This window comes from Manis pentadactyla, chromosome 10 (genome assembly GCF_030020395.1).
Source record: "Manis pentadactyla isolate mManPen7 chromosome 10, mManPen7.hap1, whole genome shotgun sequence".
In the NCBI taxonomy this organism is placed as follows: domain Eukaryota; kingdom Metazoa; phylum Chordata; class Mammalia; order Pholidota; family Manidae; genus Manis; species Manis pentadactyla.
Window position 1 is genome coordinate 45,923,099 of NC_080028.1, and position 14,580 is coordinate 45,937,678.

General features: G+C 34.6%; 1 pseudogene; it reads left to right on the top strand.

The window, feature by feature from the left end:
• The first annotated feature begins 7,401 nt into the window (after positions 1 to 7,401).
• Positions 7,402 to 8,341, top strand: LOC118929177 (olfactory receptor 6C2-like; annotated as a pseudogene).
• Positions 8,342 to 14,580: the final 6,239 nt, after the last annotated feature.

The window sequence follows — 14,580 nt, forward strand, 5'->3', positions numbered from 1 at the left end:
CAAAATGGACAGCTACATGTAGGAGAATGAAACTGGACCATTGTCTAACCCCATATACAAAAGTAAACTCAAAATGGATCAAACACCTGAATGTAAGTCATGAAACCATTAAACTCCTGGGAAAAAACATAGGCAAAAACCTCTTAGACATAAACATGATTGACCTCTTCTTGAATATATCTCCACGGGCAAGGAAAACAACAGCAGAAATGAACAAGTGGGAATATATAAAGCTGAAATGCTTCTGTACAGCAAAAGACACCATCAATAGAACAAAAAGGAACCCTACAGTATGGGAGAATATATTTGAAAATGACAGATCCGATAAAGGCTTGACGTCCAGAATATATGAAGAGCTCACATGCCTCAACAAACAAAAAACAAATAATCCAATTTAAAAATGGGCAGAGGAACTGAACAGACAGTTCTCCAACAAAGAAATACAGATGGCCAACAGACACATGAAAAGATGCTCCACATCGCTAATTATCAGAGAAATGCAAATTAAAACTATCACCTCACACTAGTAAGGATGGCTGCCATCCAAAAGACAAACAACAACAAATGTTGGCGAGGCTGTGGAGAAAGGGGAACCCTCCTACACTGCTGGTGGGAATGTAAATTAGTTCAACCATTGTGGAAAGCAGTATGGAGGTACATCAAAATGCTCAAAACAGACTTACCATTTGACCCAGGAATTCCACTCCTAGGAATTTACGCTAAGAACGCAGCAGTCAAGTTCGAGAAAGACACATGCACCCCTATGTTTATCGCAGCACTATTTACAATAGCCAAGAATTGGAAGCAACCTAAATGTCCATCGATAGATAAATGGATAAAGAAGATGTGGTACATATACACAATGGAATACTACTCAGCCATAAGAAAAGGGCAAATCCTACCATTTGCAGCAACATTGATGGAGCTGGAGGGTATTATGCTCAGTGAAACAAGCCAAGCAGAGAAAGAGAAATACCAAATGATTTCACTCGTCTGTGGAATATAAGTACAAAGGAAAAAGTGAGTGAACAAAACAGCAGCAGAATCACAGAACTCAAGAATGGACTAACAGGTACCAAAGGGAAAGGGACTGGGGAGGATGGGTGGGTAGGAAGGGATAAGGGAGGGAAGAAAAAGGGGGGTATTAAGATTAGCAAGCATGTGGGGGGTGGGAGAAAGGGGAGGGCTGTACAACACCAAGAAGACAAGTAGTGATCCTACAACATTTTGCTATGCTGATGGACAGTGACTGTAAAGGGCGTTATTGGGGGGACATGGTATAGGGGAGAGTCTAGTAAACGTAATATTCGTCATGTAAGTGTAGATTAATGATAACAAAAACAATAATAAAAAAGCAGTTCCTGTGTGGTGTCCTCCAATGTGTTCTACACAATGGTACAAAGGGCATATAAAAGTGTAGGCAAAGGGTCTGTTTGTGTTTATACAGAGGATCAAAGCCTAATTTGGCTACCCCAAAAATGAACTAAGTTACAATATGAAAAAGAACTTCCAACATCAGCACTCTCTGGAAGACTCATGCCAGAAGATGATCATCAAAAAACCCCAAAAAAGATCCATGCGCTGCTACAGCTGTAGATGCACTCATCCCACCGGTTCCTGGACTTGCCATGGGAATGAAGAAGGAGATATCTAAGCTGGCCTGTGCATACAGTAAAACAACAAATTTGACTGGATCTATACAGTTGGAACTCAACCAAGAATTAGGAGAAGTGCAAATTGTAGCGCTCCAAAATCTTACAACTGCAGACTATTTACTGTTAAAAGAACATATGGGATGTGAACTGTCCCCAGGAACGGTTTGTTTCAATTTGTCTGATTTCTCTCAGACTGTTCTAGTTCAGTTGGACAATATCCACTATATCATAGGTAAGTTTTCACAAATGCCTAAAGTGCCTAACTGTTTTTCTTGGTTTCACTGGAGATGGCTGGTAATTATATGTCTGCTTTGGTTATGTAACTGTACTCCTATTATGTTAATGTGTGTGCGCAATTCAATTAGTAGTTTAAAACCTACACATGCTGAAGTTACTCTACAAGAAGATATGTCAAAGAAATAATCAATGTTCCCAAGTTTTCTTCCGCCTGCTACTTCTATAGCTTTTCTTCCTCCTTCCTAATTACAACTCTTAAATAGAATTTGTGCCTCATATCGAATTAACCAAGTATCATAATTCTTCCAAGTGGTAAAGATACCTCAAGACAAATGCTGGGCATTCAGCATTTTATTAAAAATAATAAAGAGAGAAATGTGGTATTCACATATAAATCAAGTATAAAAATCAAATGAGTATTCATATTTCAACTGACTGTTTTGTATTTCATAATGCATGAGCAAAACCGAAAGTTTCTGTGATGACTGCCCTTGTATTGTTCACCATGTAACTTATTCACTATGTAAGAATTTGTTCTCCATGTAAGAACTTGTTCGTTATGCTTCAGAAGATTGGAGACTGATGAAAATTAGGCTTGTGGTGGATTAATGATTGTGCATTGAGCATTGACTCCCCTATAAGAATTTTATTGTTGTTAGCAACCATTTGATCAATAAGTATGAGCGATGCCCTCTCAAAAAATAAAAAAATGATTGTAAGGGACAACATACCTGAAGTACTTAGCTCAGGACAAGGACATAGAAGGAAAGCTCAATTAATATTATTTACTAAGTTAAAACAATTATATTTTATGAAACATTAGATACTGCCACATTTATCGTACCCCTTTCAAATACATGGTAGTTTACTGAACAGAAAAAGGGTTTTATAAAATTTTATTTATTAAATAATGAAAAAACAGAAGTCATGTTATAAAATTCTAATCTGCACTATTTCCTTCTGATATTTTTGCGTTGGGTAGCAACCGACCTTTATTTTTAATAAGAATTGTAGATATTTAAGGTATACAATATGATGATTTGATAATATGTATACATGTTGAAACTATACCACAGTCAACTAATTTACATAACTCCTCACAGTTACCTTTGTGTTTGTGTGTGTGTTTGTGTTTGTGGTGAAAGCATCTGAAATCTTCCAATATTCAATACAGTATCATTGACTATAGTCATTATATTGTACATTAGCTCTCCAGACTTGTTCACGTTATATAACTACAACTTTTTATGCTTCGACAAACATGGACAGAAAATGACTTTGATTTAGGTAAAAGTGAGGAAATTGAACCCGAATTCCCCTACTTATTTGTGATGTCTCATATGAAGAATAGACACTAAAGGGAAATTTTCTTAGAATATAGAGTAGGGGCAGTTTCGTCTCTCTTCATTGGGATGAAGTCCAATCTGGCTACCCTTGGGGAATTCTGAGCAGACTGAATGTGGAGAAAATGGTACTTCCTAACCAAGATTTCCATCTGGCGTTAATAGCACCTATTGTATATATAATAAGAGCACGCTTGCACATTTATGGAATGTTTACTGGCAGCAGAGCTGCTGGACAGTCATAGGATTACCAGTCAAGGGTAGGGGTGGAATGGAAACGTGCATTTTCTCTTGCCTTCCATTCTTGGTACATAATTGGTCAGGTGCCTGCCAGTCATGGATGAACTGCCCACAGACTTCTGGCTAGTTCTAGAGGGGGGTGGGGTATGCCAGGGAGAGAGAGAGCCCAGCAGCCCGGATTTGGAGTGAGGAGAGACTGAGCCAAGGGAATAAACCCTCCCATTTCCAACTCTTTTCCTTGTTTTCCTTTGGCCTTAGTACATTCATAAGGAACTTACCCAAGGTGGGAAACCCCCTCCTTTGGGAGCCACACTAAAACATCCCTATGTATGGAAATTAATCTAGCCTTCTGCTTTTCATCTGGTTCTTAATATTTTGCACATGACCTATTGTGGCATTTTCCTGTCCCCAAAGACACTCTCCCCTGTGATATTTGTTTAAACCTTTTATTTGAAAGAGTTCATTCAAATAAATTACACTGTAGATTAATTAACAATTTTTGAACCTGGCCTCTGAAGGGAACCTTTTCTTTGTTAATTCAGTTGATCCCCTCACACCTGTTGCAGACTCAAAGGATATAACTACCCAAGTTCTTGTAAATGCAAAATTCAGTGGGAGACCCAGCTCCATGTTCAGAAAGGTAAATATCCATCTACCAAACTGGGGAGAGTTCCTGTCAGTTTCTACTATGTCTATCTTCTCAGTTAACCAGAACACATGAACATTTTTCCTATTGATAGAGTGGAATAATATATTTGGAATTTGATTCTTTTAAATTTCTGAAGAAGAAAGGTGATTGGGAATTAATGGGCATTGGATACTAAGGAGAACTTACAGAATTTCTGTAAGTAGTATTGTGGGGTTGCACAAAAATAATGTGAGAAGATCTACACTGACTTGTTTCTAGTCACTCACACCTACCCAGCTTTGAGTCACACTCAGGATCTTTGTGATTCAACTGTACGAAGAAGCCATAAAAGATCATCAGAGAGGTGAATGTAATGAAGTGGGTTTTGACAGATATTCACCCCCAGGAAACTAATAGAATCAAATTTGGGTTCCAAGTAATGTTGACAATATTCTAGAAAAAGAATCAACAGATAATGCAGAGATACGGCCTTGTTCTGTGATATATAATATGATCTTGAATACTGTCCTGGAAGGAAAAAAGTTAAGCATACAAACAAATGATTTATAAAAGACAGCCGCCAATGAAAGCTTCTGAGAAAACCCTTTCTCTTCAATTCAATGAAAATGTCTCCCGTGTTCTCCTCTACGTAATTTTTATCTCTAAGCTGAGGATCTAACCTTACTTTAATGTTTTACAACACTTGTGCTGTAAACACATCAGGTATTGGTCAATTCAAACATTTGTATGCTATTGTACAAGAGTTAATTAATTTTTTATTGAGATACAGAGAAAAATTAAATACTGACAGAGAAAAATGTAAGAAAATTTTCAGGGCTCAGAACACACATAGTCTAGGGAAATGAGTACTTGGGAATATATCATATGAGGGCACAAGAAGCCTGGATCAAAAACAATAGATGAAATTAGGTAGATGCAACAGGAAGAATCGGGGTCCAGAGCCTAGATAGAGTCCAGAGACATGACCTCTCCTCTAGCATTTGGTATCCTGTGATCAGTGTCTTAATTGTTCTGCATTACCTGGGATGGAACCAGATAGCAGGTGACAAGAGCCGGGGGCCATGCCACTTCTCTTTAATGCTGTTTAAGAACCAGGGAAATGGCTATACAGTGCAATTACACACAGTCCATCCCTTACTGGGAAGGGAAAAGCTATGTTTCCCCAGACTCGGGGAAAACACACTTCAAAGATATCTGTCAGAAGTATTTTCCAGCAACTGAGTGAAAACCGTTCTTGCAAAAAACTAATTGGAGTCTTCCGGGAGGATCCTGTCCATTTAAATGAGGGGAGAAATCAGGAGCTCTGGAGAAAGCGATTATGGATGGAAAATGTTTGAATAGCTACAGTGTCATTAATTATAGATTGTTTAAATGGAATTGTCTTCACACTATTGGCATAACTCAAGTACAAATAGCTGATAGATACTTTGGTCAGGTAGGAAAAATTGGTATCATATAAAAGACTGGATATCTACTCAAAAAATAGGGAAAACAAGAGTAGGGAGAAAGCCATGATCTATGCCCTCTCCATTTGCCAAATCATGAAAAGCCTATCCATGGGTGAATAAACAAGTTAAAAGGCATTATTTTGAAATATTTAATAAGTAAGTCTCTAGAAACAAACTGTTTTCACATCCCTGATTTACCAGACTGTAAATGGATGATATCCTACATCAATTAGTTTTAGTTTCCCTAAACTTATCAGCCTCAGGTTCCTCCTCTGTAAAATGTGGATTATAATACTATATACCTTAGAGAGTTGCTGCAAAGATTAGTTGTGATAAACCATGTAAAGTGTTTAGCACAGTATCTTGCACATAGTAAATATTCAAGGAATGTTAGCTGTTTCTCTAGTAAGATTTGATGATTTGAAGGGAGAATAAAATGGATTTCCTTATCCAGAAGCACCTCTTTTATGATTGAACTCCATCATCAGAAATGTATTTTCCAATCAAATGTGATATATCTCTAGAATTGATAGTTTAATGTTATTTCTAGCTTTTGAAGGCTTAGTATTGATCCATTTTCATATTCTACAATATATGGAAACTGTAAACAGCTTTCTGAAGAGTAAGACATATGCACCAAAGTGGTTGACCTTTCATATGGTAAACGGCTCACTTATTAAGTTTTCCAGAATTGTAGAAACTGAGAAACAGAAATAGGAAGACTAGTTATTGAAGAAGCCAGAGAAAACATTAGATTTAGAAAATCTGGAGGAAAAATAGATTCCTAAAGTTTTTCCCCACATTTGTAGAGCAAAGAAAATATGTAATTAGGAATCAGGACACATATTCATTATCCTGCCACTAATAAGACAGCCAAATATATTGTTTATGTAATAGAAAAGATCAATCATCTGTTCTTACCCTTGAAATAGTAGGTTGAACGATATGGTCTATGACTTCTTCCTTTTGTAGGTGCATGACTAGATGGAAATGGATAAATGATGTTTCACTTAATGTATAACGAGACAATTTATTTTCACATATAAAATGCTTGGTCTTACTTATTTACTTAACAAATATTTATGTAATTTTTACTGAGTACCTGACACAATGCTTAGCAATTTATTAAGAGTAATAAAATACAAACAAACATGAACTGTATACTTTTGGGCTGGGCAGTCAAGAAAGCAGACAAAGATTACCAAGTTAAAAATAAAATATGTAATTGTGAAAGTAAGTCAGCGCAAAAAGAAAAAGAGAATGCAGTAACAAAAACCCCAAGTTCCCAGAAGGTTTGTCTTAGAGCAAAAAGCCTCATCTCTGAGGATGTCATGATTAGAATGAAACACAAAAATTCATCAAGAATAGACACACATGAAGGGAAGAACTGAGAAAGACCACAAGAAATGTAACTTGCTGAATGAAAGACCATAGAAAAGGCTGAGTTTGGAGAGATGTGTGGGGGCCAATCACAAGAAATTGCAGGCCAAAGTAGGGTTTTGTTTTTGTTTTTCTACTGCTGAAATCTACTAAAAGAGTTTCATTCTCAGGTTTTATTTTGGGATTTTTTACCATTTGATCTAGGAATCCTTGTACCATAGACATAATTAATATAATGATAAGAATGTTTAACCCCAGCTTTCTGTTCATACTATTGTCTGAATCATGAAGTAATACGAGTTACCAACACAACCACATTATCAAATGAAGTGATATCTGCTTGCTTGGAACTCTCACTCTACTCCCACTTTCAGTCCATCTGGACACTCTTCATTTCCAATTTCTACCTTATTTTTACCAACAGAACATGCAGAAGTCAGAGGTCAGCAATGAAAAATTACACAGTGTTAACAACATTCATCCTGGTAGGACTGACAGATGACCCAAATATACAGATTCTGCTCTTCCTCTTTCTGTTCATCACCTACCTGCTGAGTGTAATTGGGAACATGACCATCATCACCCTCACCTTTGTAGACGTCCGCCTTAAAACTCCTATGTACTTCTTTCTCTGCAACTTCTCCATTTTAGAAGTCTCTTTTACCACTGTCTGTATTCCCAGATACCTGTATACCCTTGCCACTGGGGACAATACAGTTACCTACAATAGTTGTGCCACTCAGTTATTTTTTATTACCGTCCTGGGTGTGACTGAGTTTTTTCTCCTGACTGCCATGTCCTATGACCGCTATGTGGCCATATGCAAACCCCTGCATTACATGAGCATCATGAACAGCAGGATCTGTACCAAGTTCCTAACAGGCTGTTACCTGTCAGCTCTGATGATTGTCCTCCCACCCTATATCATGGTCTCTGGGCTCGAGTTTTGTGACTCCAATGTCATAGATCACTTTGGATGTGATGCTGCTCCCGTCCTGAAGATCTCCTGCTCTGACACAGAGTTCATAGAGCGATTTGTCTTGATCGCGGCCGTGCTAACACTCACTGTCACCTTGGTGTGTGTGACCATGTCCTACACACACATCATCAGAACCACCCTCAGATTCCCTTCTGCCCAGCAAAGGAAGAAGGCTTTTTCTACCTGCTCTTCCCATATCATTGTGGTTTCTGTCACTTATGGCAGCTGCATCTTTATGTATATCAGACCACCTGCCAAAGAATTTGCCTCTCTGAATAAGAAGGTGTCAGTACTCATGACTTCAGTTGCCCCAGTAATGAATCCCTTCATTTATACTCTGAGGAACAAACAAGTGATACAAGCCTTCAAAGACATGATCAAAAAAGGTTGCATCTCTCTCAAAGAACTGAAAGTTTAGTGAATTTTAAAGGTCAAAAGGTAAAAAACTCTCTATTCCCATTTTAACATTTTTACTGACATATAATTTTTCTACCATAAAAGTCACCAGCTGTAAATGCACTATTGAATAAATTCTAGTAAATTAATAGAACTGTGCAGGAAACACCACAATCCAGTTTTAGAACGTTTCCATCACCCACCAAACATTTTCCTGATGACCACAGGAACAACATCAACACTTCCATCCTGTAACTCAGTACAACCAATGATCTGTTTTCTGACTCTAGAAATTTGCCTTCTCTGGACATTTTATGTAAATGGAAGAACACAACATGTAGAATTTTGTGCCTATCTTCCTTAATTTTGCCTAATGTTTTTGAGGTTCACCTATATTGTAACACTTATCAGTAGCTTAATCCTTTTCCCAACAAAGAGTATTCCATCATATGAATATAGTACATTTTGTTTATTGACTCACTAGTTGATGGGCATTTGGATAGCTTCCTTGTAATTGTGAGATATTTGTTTTCATTTCTTTGTACCTACAAGAGGAATTGCTGAGTAATCTGGTATCTACCAATGACTCAGAATAGACGCTATTTTATTATGTCTATTCTCACGTGTTTGTGGTGGCACCTGATTGTGGATTTTATCTTGAATGACTAATGCTATTGAGCATATTTTAATGTGTTTATTATTTGTATACACTCTTTCACAAAATTCCTATTCAAATCTTATGTGCATTTTTAGTTGGGGTTTTTGTCTTTATATTGTAAAAATCATTATATATTGTGATGCAAATTCCGTAACAGATGTATGATTGTAAACATTTTCTCCTAATTTGTATCTCAGCTGTTGTATTTCTTTTTTTAAATTTTTTATTAAGGTATGATTGATATACACTGTTATGAAGGTTTCACATGAAAAAACACTCAGTTGTATTTCTTGTTTTATTTTCCTATTGGTACCCTAAGAAGTACAAAATTTTACAAAGTCCATTTTTTTATAATTTTTTCTTTAATAAAGTGCTTTTAGTGTCTTATCTAAAGTATATGAACCTAACCTATGCTTCTTAGCTCTTACATTTAAGTATTTGATCCATTTTGTGTTAATTTTTATATATGATGTGGGTAAGAGTCTAAGTTCATTTTTGCCATGTATATTCTATTATCCCAGTATGTTTGTTGAAATGACCAGCCTTTCCCCTATTGAATTATGGTATCTTGTTGAAAATCAATTGATCATAGGTGGCTATATTTTTATACTCAATTATATTTTATCGATACTTATATCAACACCACACTGTCTTGATGACTGTGAGTTTATAGTAGGTTTTGAAATTAGGTACTGTAAAACCTCCAATTTTGTTCTTTGTTAAAAGAAAATTGGGTAGTCCAAGTCCTTTGCATTTACATATACACTTAGGAAAAGCTTATCATCATTTTAGATTTTAATTCTTGCCCATTACCTCCACTTTCATACCATGATCCCACACTGTTAGATTTATTAATTATTATTTCCTTTTAGCTGAATGTATTGCCAGAATGAATTGGGAAAAATTCCTTTATGCATGGAGCCTTATATGTCATTACAACATTTTAGTTCATTATCTTCAGAGCCAGGAAAAGTTATAATTCCTAGAAATATAACTTTGGGAAACTCTTGATACACATATACGTCAAATTTCATGCATAGAATTATTGATACATTACTCTCCCTAGTTGTGAAAACCTGGAAATACAATCTATACCCATCAGTCAAAGAATACATTAATCATGTGTGCTCAGAGTCACACAATGGTATACTGTAAAGTCACTGAACACAGTTTAGCAATACGATAAGCATGAACAAATCTCATAAAAAATAATTGGGGAACATAAGGCAAAGAAAAAAGTATATACCTTAATTACATTCACACAAAAGTTTTTTTTTAAATGTACAACTAGACAATATAATTCATATTAAATTGTTTGATGGTTAAGCTACAATGAAAATTAAGAAAATTTTCACAGAAATGAGTGAACTTATGTCTTAGGGAATGGGGGAAAAGGTAAATGTGATGCAGACAGGCAAGTGGGACTTTTTAAGGTTATGGCAGTGATCCATTTCATAACCTGAGTGTTACTTACATTGAATGCTTACTTTATAGTTGCCTTTTTTAAAGCACATAGATGTTTTATGCTTGCTTGATTTATAAGCAAATTGTTAAAATAAATAATTAATATAGAATAATAGCCAGAAAAATTATTTTATACTTAAGGAATCCAAAGAGAATATTTGTTCAGATACATGCACACTAATTTGAACGTCTGGATGAAATAGATAACTGTCTATGAAAATATAATTTATAAAATTGACCTAGGGAGGCAGAGAGAAGATAAAGTGACTTCCATAGAAGACATATAGAAGGTTGAGAAAGAGGTATCCTTCAAAATGCAGCAGGTCTTCTGGATTGGTTTCAGAGGTTAACTCCTCCAAAACTTTAAAGAGTCAATAACTGTTTACTTAGTTCTTCTAGATAACTTTGAAGCTGAAGTCTTTTACAATGATTATGGCTCACTGAATCGAAAAAGCTTTTCTTGAAACTTGAGAATGTAGTTTTTATGTAAGTTTCTTATCCACTGAAATCACATGTGTAAAGTAAATGTCAGCAGATTTAGTACCATTTTTTCACTCCATAGCATCAACTACAGAACAGTTTCATGCATTTATTTGATTCTGCTTTACCAATGAGTGATATATCACTGAAAGTTCTCACCTAGTTTATGCTGAGAATTCTGTGAATGTCTCACTTTCTAATGTGATCAATATGCCTATCTGATTTATCAAGTCCAACCATAGTTGGTTTTGAAAGATTTAGTTATTGCTACACCATAGTTGTAGTCAAAGACATGGCCTGAATCCCAGACCTGCATGGTGTCTTTGATTTATATAATGTCCCATAGGTCTAAGGGACAATGAGGGAGAAGCAATACCTCTACAACTTCCCCTACCATACATACCCCATTATCCACAGCACATGCACAAGTCAGATGAAGCTGAAAGTAACCTGGAAAGATCTTTCTACACTGACTCAAACTCCAGAAACACTAATGGAAAAGACTGATAGGTTTGAATTTTTTTAACTTTGAAAAAATGCCTGTGAGGCACAGAAACATGAAAAGATGTCCAATATCACTTATCATCAGGGAAATGCAAATCAAAACCACAATGAGATATCACCTCACACCAGTTAAAATAGCTTATTCCAACAAGATAATAAATAACAAGTGTTGGGAAGGATGTGGAGAAAAGAGAACCTTTGTACACTGTTGGTGGGAATGTAAATTGGTGTGGTCACTATGCAAGGCAGTATGGAGCTTCCTCAAAAAATTAAAAATAGATATACCATATGACCCAATAATTACTTCTGGGAATTTATCCCCTCAAAAATAGAAGTGTTTCATTTTTGTGTGCATCAATAGGTGAATGGATAAAGAAGTGATACGTGTATAAACACTAGAATACTACTCAGCCCTAAAATAGAATGTAATCTTTCCATTTGCAACAACATGGAAAGACCTAGAGAACTACCTAGAGGGTATCATGCTTCCTGAAATAAGTCAGAGAACAACAAATACGATATGATTTCACTTATATGTGTAATCTAAAAACCAAACAAATGAACAAACAAAGAAAAAATAGACTCCTAAACACAGATAATGGACTATTGGTTGCCATATGGGAGAGGAGCTTCAATTTATAGAATAAGTCACAGGGATGGAAGGACGGCATAGGGAATGTACCAGTGATGATACAGTATCTTTGTGTGGTGGCAAGTGGTAACTACAATTATCATGGTGGACATTTGGCAATATACATAATTGTCGAATCACTGTTATACACCTGAAACCAATATAGCAACTATATTTCAATATGTAATTTATAAAAATTTCAGTGTGGCCATAAGTAAACCAACAAAGCTAATGTCAAACTGGGAAAAATATTTTCAGTTGCCATTACTGATATAAAACCTAACCTCTCCAATTCAGAAAATATTCTGAGAAATCAATAAGAAAATACCACTATTCTAATAGAAAGTAAGGCAAAAACAATATGAAAATATTATTCAAATAAAATAAAAGAGAAATAATTTCTAAACACATGACAATATGGTCAAAACTGTTCATAATAATATAGATGATCAAACATCACAGAGTTACCAATTTTCACCTATCATATTGAAGAAATATCCAATACTTTGTTAGTACACTTTATTAACAAAGTACTGTAGGAATTGACACCGAAAATGTATGTAGGAATACAAATTGAAGTAATTCTACAGAGCACAGTTTTATAACAACTACCAAAACTCAAATAGCAAAGTTTAAATTCAAATGTATTCAAAAGGTAATTCATTTTAGGTGATTTATTCAATAGATATGTGAATAAAGGCATGAATTGATACCATTTTAATCGCATTCATCTCAATATTGCTCATAACAGTAAAATAAGTTAATCTATTGAAATGTCCTTCATTAGAAAATTGTTCTATTCAAGAGAAATTGCATTCTATAGAATAACTCTCATCTATAAAAATTTTGTAAAGCTCTCTGTGTATTGACATAGAAAGATTTCCATTATACCACGTATATAAGTAAAAAACAAGCAGAACAGAACATGTAATATATCCCTTCTGTTTAGAAAAAAATGAAAATGAAAATCAATCACCTAATTTAATGTATATCTAAAAATTCAATAAAACACAGGAAAAATATTGGAAGTATACAGACAAGTGACTAAGCAGATGAGGATAAGGAGATAAAAAAGCTTTCACTGTAAATCTTTTTATACTTTGTGCTGTTCAAAAGCTTTAGAAAATTATACAATAATGCAAGTGCTCAACAAGAACTGCATACAAATACAATCGATACAATATATTCATCAACAATGAACACATATGCTACATAAAATGTATTTCTATTTCATTCGTATCAAGATTTTATGTTCATGTTCTACTCATATTGGTATTTAATACATATTCATAATTCACATATAATTCATACAACTCACAGTAAGAATGAGATAATAATGTATCTATCATAAAAATGAATACTAACACTATATATTCAAACATGAGTGAGACACTGAAGGTAAAAACTTTAGGGAAATTTATAATTGCAAATGTATATATTTGAGAAAATTGAAGCTAACTTTCAACTTTAGAAGAATAAAACAAACTTTAAAGAAAGAAGCTATAAAAATACAAAGATAAGGTATAAACATAAAAGCAGATTAATGAAGTGGAAAACAAAGATACAGTATGAGGGGAATTAATAAAGCCCCCCCAACAAAAATAAAACTAAAAATGTTTTCAACTTTTTAGCTTCTCATAAAATTAATCAAGAAAAAATAAAGATGATACAAATAATATTAAAAATGGAGGAGACTGGAGAGATATGTTAGATAACAATGATTGAAATACTACAAAAATATTTATCAGTAATATATAATTGAGTAAAATAGACTCATTTGTATTAAAAAAAAATAAGACAATCAAAATGAGAGGCCAAAATGGTGCTGAAAAATTTATGGAAATTATTTAATAGTTTTAAGTCTTTCAATGAAGAGAACACCAAGACCAGATATTGTAAATTGAATCCTACCACTTGCAAAGAACAGATAATTCCAAAGTAATAAAACATTTTCAGCACCAAGAATAATGAAAGTACTCCTCAATTTTTTATAACCTGTAATCTAAAACCATGTAAAGTAAATTCAAGGAAGGAAAATCTAAGGAGAGTCTATGGACAATCTGACTCAAGAACATATACAAATATCTGAAATAGCAAGTGGAACACTTTTTTAATTAAAAAATTGATGACATTTGGGTGTTTGTCAGAGATGCAAAGGTAGTTTAATAACTGTATATTTTACTAGATACACTAAATTTATCTTGTTTGTTTACAATAATTTAATAAAGATTTTAATAATGTAAACATTTATTCATGATAACTTGTAGTGCAAGCTATGAATGGACATGAATCTTGGAGTGTCTTAGTAAACTTGAAATAATTTCCTTTCCCCTTTCCCACCCAGGTTAATTGTGGGAAAATAATAAAACAATCTAATAGTAAAGTTCATAGAAACAGTGGAATAGTGAGTGTGCAGTTTCCTATGTGTTTATAATAATGAGTCACATTACTGGACAAAACACACGTGAGAGGAAGGGATAGCCAAAACCAAGGGAAGAGCTCTTTCTCCTATAGTA